Source organism: Zingiber officinale, chromosome 1A (genome assembly GCF_018446385.1).
Source record: "Zingiber officinale cultivar Zhangliang chromosome 1A, Zo_v1.1, whole genome shotgun sequence".
Taxonomy (NCBI): Eukaryota; Viridiplantae; Streptophyta; class Magnoliopsida; order Zingiberales; family Zingiberaceae; genus Zingiber; species Zingiber officinale.
The window spans coordinates 8,723,464-8,729,451 of NC_055987.1; positions in this window are offsets into that span (position 1 = coordinate 8,723,464).

A 5,988-nucleotide genomic window follows, 5' to 3' on the forward strand; every position below is an offset into this window, starting at 1 on the left:
AAGAAAACCAGTGATTCATCTTCAAGGCTCTTCACATATATGCAATAGATATACTCACATTTCCAATATTCGTTTTGAATCATGTATGAATCAAAACGTTTGTCCCATTGCCTAGGAGATTGTTTCAATCCATAGAGTGATTTCTTCAGCTTGCAAACCAACCACTCTTGTCTGGGCTGACTAAATCCCTCGAGTTGTGGCATAAAAATCTTCTCCTCCAAATTTCCATGAAGAAATGTCATCTTTACATCCATTTGCTCAAGCTGCAAATCGTGATGTACCACTAAAGCCAACACCGCTCTAATTGACGTATGTCTTACCACCCGAGAGAAAATTTCTTCATAGTCAATCCTTTTTTTCTGTGAATACTCCTTTGCTACCAACCGAGCCTTGAACTTCACTTCTTCTCCCTCTGACATTGCTTCTTTCTTCTTGAATATCTACTTGCATCCTATATCTTTCTCTCCTTGAGAAAGTTCCACTAGATCCCACGTTTGGTTCTTATGCAACGACTCCATCTCCTCTGCCATAGAACCCATCCACCTGTCATTCTAAGAGCTATGCATCACCTCTTGAAAAGATGTAGGATCTCCACTACTACTGATAAGCGCATAAGATACCAAGTCTTCGAATCTGTATTTGGTGGGTGGTTTTACAACTCATCTCGTTCTGCCACCAGCTATAGTGCGATGCGCCGTGTGTTTTGAGCTAGAATCATCGAAGTCATGAGTCTCTAGCTCCACCTACATAATATCTTTCTCCATGTTTCTCTTTGGTGTTTCCTTTCCTTCTTCCTGAGTAAGTTATAACATAGCTTTCTCGTCAAACACCACATCTCTGCTGATCACCACCTTGTTTGCCTTAGGATCCCAAAGCTTGAATCTTTTAACTCCTTTCTGATACCCCATAAAAATGCACTGATTTGACTTCACATCCAGCTTTGATCTTTCCTCATTAGATATGTGCATATTGGCTAGCCATCCAAAAACTTGAAGATGAAAGTAATCTACTTGATTTCCCATCCATACTTCCTCTGATACTTTACCTTATAGTGCTACCCTTGGTGATCTATTAATGAGATAACATGTCTTGTTAACTGCTTCCGACCAGAAATTCTTTGCAAGCCCTGCATTCAGCTTGAGACATCTTGTCTTCTCAATGATTGTCCTGTTCAACCTATGCTGGTTTCTTCTGCTTCTAATTTTATGTTACTTAGCTGGTTCCTTAGCAGATCCCGTCTCACGAGCTTGGCTTCGGACGTCCCTTCGTGTAGCTCAAGGAACTTCTCCCAAAGCACCTTTACTGAGTTGTAGGCACCGATCTAGTTGACTTCCTATGGCGGTAGGACACTCAGCAGATGGAACTCTGCTTTGCTATTTGTCACGTAGTCGGTCTGTTCTTTCTTCGTCCATTGGTATTCTTCATTACCTTCGGGTGCTACAAAATCGAACTTTATTATTAAAAGCAATTCAAAATCAGTTTTAAAGAATACCTCGATTCTCTTTTTCTAGCTCGCAAACTCCCCCTTGAACTTGTTGCTCAGTTCGGCCATCGTCTCGTTGCTTCAGTTAGCGATTAGTTCTTCTGAGGTATCCTGACTCTGATACCACTTGTTAGGACCCTTAGCGGCCGGCTAGAGAGGGAGGGGGGTAGCCTCTGCACAAATCAAGCAAAACAAACCTTTCTCGAACTTATAACTTAAGAATTTTACTTGGTTACAATCGGAGAGGTTGTTAATCCAAGGAATAAAATCATGCTAATTTCTCCTTCAAACAGAGAAGTCTCTTTACAGCAATGAAGCACAGAAAGATGAAGCTAAAACAAATAAAGAAGCATGTACAAGTGTTGCTTGAATAAATCTTGTTGTTCTTAGCTTCTGGGAGCAGGGCTGCTTATATAGCCCTGCTCGTGGCGCCTGGAAGGGTTCCAGGCGCCTAAAATGGGATAACAAATTTTCCCTGACTCAATGGTACACGTCATGTCGCATTTTCCAGGTGCCCGGAGTCCAAGCGATTCCGGGCGCCCCAGATTAGTCTGGGCGCCCCGAAGCTTGAAAGTCAATATTTTGTTGACTTTCTCTCCGGACCTCCAGCTTCGGCTCCGCTTGCTTCAGTCCGGGTCTTCCGCTCCGGGTCCGTTCACTTGGGTGATTTCGGCCATCTAAAATAGGGCTCACCCGAACCCAACTTCTGGCCTTCTCCTTGAGCAAGCTTCCACTCTGGCTTCTCGTCCCTCGGAATCGCCACGTGCTTCCTTCTCGTCCACCAGCGTACTGTTCCACAGCTTTTCGTCCCTTGAACAGCTGGGCCTTTTGCTCCTCAAGCAAGCTTCCGCTCCGACTTCTCATCCCTTAAAAACATCGCACGCTCTCTTCTCGTCCATCGGTGTACTCTTCCGCAACACCTCGTCCCTCGGACGCATTGAGCCAGTCGACTCTCTCCCGTGTCGTCCTTCTTGCTAACTGCGTCTTTTGCTCGACTTCCTGTGTTTCTAAGTTCCTGCACACTTAGACACAGGGTTAAACACAACAGGACCTAACCTAACTTTTTTGATCACATCAAAACTACCTTGGGGTACCAACAGAAGGCACATCCAAAACGAAGCTTGCACGATGATACCCTCTTCAAAATCAACTAACAAACGTACGTCGGGAAAAAGGTGAGAAGGTATCCCAACTACATGCGAAGATCAAGGAACTGATCACCGAACTAGTCAACCTCGGTGAAACAGTAACAAATCGGGACTCGGTACGCTACACACTCAATGCCTTTCCCATGACTCTAGAATGAGCTTCGATAATCGACGCCTACTATATCTCGAAGGACTTGGAGGTAAGTACACTAGAAGAATTGTTTTCGAGTTTGGAATTACATGAATTTGGATGTGCAGGATCAAGTAAAGAGTTTAGCCAGAATCTGACACTCAGAGCTACAAAAAAAGGACGAACCCGAATCAAACTCAAATCTAGAAGAAGACCAAGAAACCTACATGGTAAGAAAATTTAGAAAATTTTTAGATCTAACAAATTTAAAGAAATACAGAACAGAAAGAATCCGAAAAATAGAAGAAAGGTTCAATGCTACCAATGTCAAAAGGAAGGACACACAAAGGAAGACTACCCAGAACTCAAAAAGGAAAAAGACAAGAGGCTCAAGCAAAACAAGCACAAGAATCTTAAGGTCACTTGGGACGAAAGCTCAACATCCGAGTCAGAAATAGAAGCATAGGCTGGTGTAGTACTAATGGCTAGCCACGAAGAACATAACAACTCAAAAGCCAACATCGATGAAAGGGGAGTGACTTCAGATGAATGCAGCGAAACAGAGGGAGAATTAAGCTTCAGATCTAACATGATAAGTGAGGTATGCCTCTTACCACCTAATCAACTTTACTTTGGCATTAAATCAATGGTAAAATCAATGTGCAAATTAAAAACAAAAAAAAAAGATAAGTTAAAAAATAAAAATTTAGAAATAAAAAGAATCTTAGTAAAATCATGCTTAATAGAAGAGCTTGATAAATTAAAAATTGAAAATGCTAAGTTAAAGGAACAAATATAAAAATTAAAACATTCTGCATGTTCATATTCTAGATATCATCCAGGACTAAATTGGTATTATAGATACCATAAAGGTCAAATTAGAAAGGTGTCACCAAATATGTTTCTAAAAGATACTTGATCAATCCAGTTGGAAGAAATCTATATTGGGTTCCCAAATCCTACCTAGAATAAATTAAAATATTTTTGAAAGCTAAAATTTGTAGAAAGAAGATTAAATATTTAATTTCTTTAAAAGACTTTGTCTAGAAGTGGTTATTGTTCCAATATCCAAAAATGCCTAGTGTCTCGCCACAATCTGAAAGTTAATTATTGAAATGAATGTTTAATTGACTAACTGTTAAATTTTTAATTGTTATAAAAAAATTATTACACAAAAACATAGTTTTTTTTTTTAAATTTTCTGCTTGAGTTAAATTTTTTTTATATGAATGTTCAACTCGTATTAAAATTTTCAGATTTTTTTTAATGCATACAAATATTTTTCAAATCTGAAAAATAGATTTTTTTTTTTTTAACTTAAACTTTAATGAATTCTTGGAAAATAGTTTATAATGTGTTGTCTTTAGACTTTGTCTTGAATTTTCTTCAAGTCATATTAAAATACCCTTAGTTTTTTAATGTGATGAAAGGAAGAGAGTTAGAAGTTAAGTTAAAGGGGTGGTATATATTTCTCAAAAATATTGCATATTTACTGATTTTCAAAACTTACAACTTAATATTAATGACTTACTTTAATATTATATAACTTACAATTTCATTTAATGTCTTTAATTTAATATCTTATTTACCCTAACTTAACTTGGGTTGATCCACATCAAAAAGGGGGAGATTGTAAATACCCCGTGATGATTTTGATTTGATCAACCAAGTCAAGTTAGGTCCTATTATTATTTTGATGCCTTGTATCTAAGTGTGCAAGAACTTAGGAGCGCAAAAAGTCAAGCGAAAGACGTAGCCAGCGAGAAGGACGACACGGGAGAGAATCGACAGGCTCGATGCGTCCGAGGGATGAGGTGTTGCAGAAGAGTACGCTGGCAGACGAGAAGGAGGCACGCGACGTTTTCGAGGGACGAGAAGCCAGAACGGAAAACTGTTTGAAGGCCGAAAATGGGTTCGGGTAAGCCCTATTCCAGATGGCTGAAATCACCCAAATGAGGGGAGCCGGAGCGAAAGACTTGGAGCAAAGCGAATGGAATCGGAGCGAAAGACCCAGACCAAAAAGTCAACTAAAAGTTGATATTTTGGTCCGGGCTCTCGGAATGGTTCCAAGCGCTCGGACCATAGTTTTATCTGAAACTCTACGTGTCGCAATCTGTTGCAATAGGGATAAAACTTTATCCCCCTTTAGGTGTTTAGAATCCTTCCAAACCCCCTGACCAGGGCTATAAATACAGCCCTGATCCTAGTAGTGAAAAACAACACTTGTAAATCATTCCTTTCTTGTTCTACTAGTGTTTGTGAGTCATCAACATTGTAAAAAGCTACTCTGCCCAAAGGAGATCTTCATCGTGAGCTTCTCTTGCCTTGATTAACAATCCTCTGATTACAACCAAGTAATTATTTTTGCCTCTTTTTCTTTCTTTAATTAATTAGTTTCTTTTTATGCAAATGTTAGTTAATTAAGCTGTAAAGTTTGAGAAGGGTTTGCGTTTTATTTTTGCAGGGCTATTCACCCTTTTATAGCCGATCGCCAAGTGTCCTACAAGAACAAGTTTTTCAAAACCACATGATTCCCCCCCCCCCCCCCTCTTCTCACGTGCGACTCGATCCAACAGTGTGCTCATTAGATCTCTCTCCTCCAATGCTTATCTCCATTTACCCTTTACAGACTTACTTGACCTTGATCTCTTGACCCACTAGGTCTTCCTACCAGATGCTCCATCTGGACTTCAGTCAGTTGTCAAGCCCCGTAGACCCAACTAGACTTTCTATCAGATATCAACCTATCTGGTCTTTTTTTGCAGTTATCTACCTAACTGGACTTCAGCCTAGTGTCAAGTTCCATCAAGTATTTCAGTCCTGCACACTTGGTAAATATATTAGAAAACATAAGTCTAACTTTAACATTTGTCATACATCAAAATTTGAGTTTGATTATTAGTGAAAATTGCACCAACACCTTTTGGGTCACTTTTGTCCAGTTAAAAATTTACATGTATTGATCACATTTTATGTAATTTTTACTCTATACATCCACATCTTGATCTATGTCAATAATGACATTGGTATTGTGATTACTGTCGGGGCTCGTTACAGACATATATAGTAGCTATGACCTCTTTATTCTTATACTAATAAAGTTAATGAACTACATTGTTAAGGGGTATCTTATACCTATAAAATTTGATATCAACTAAAGTTTTATTTATATTTTATATACAATTCACAAGTAGCCCAACTGGGAGATTGTTGATTATTATTTCTAA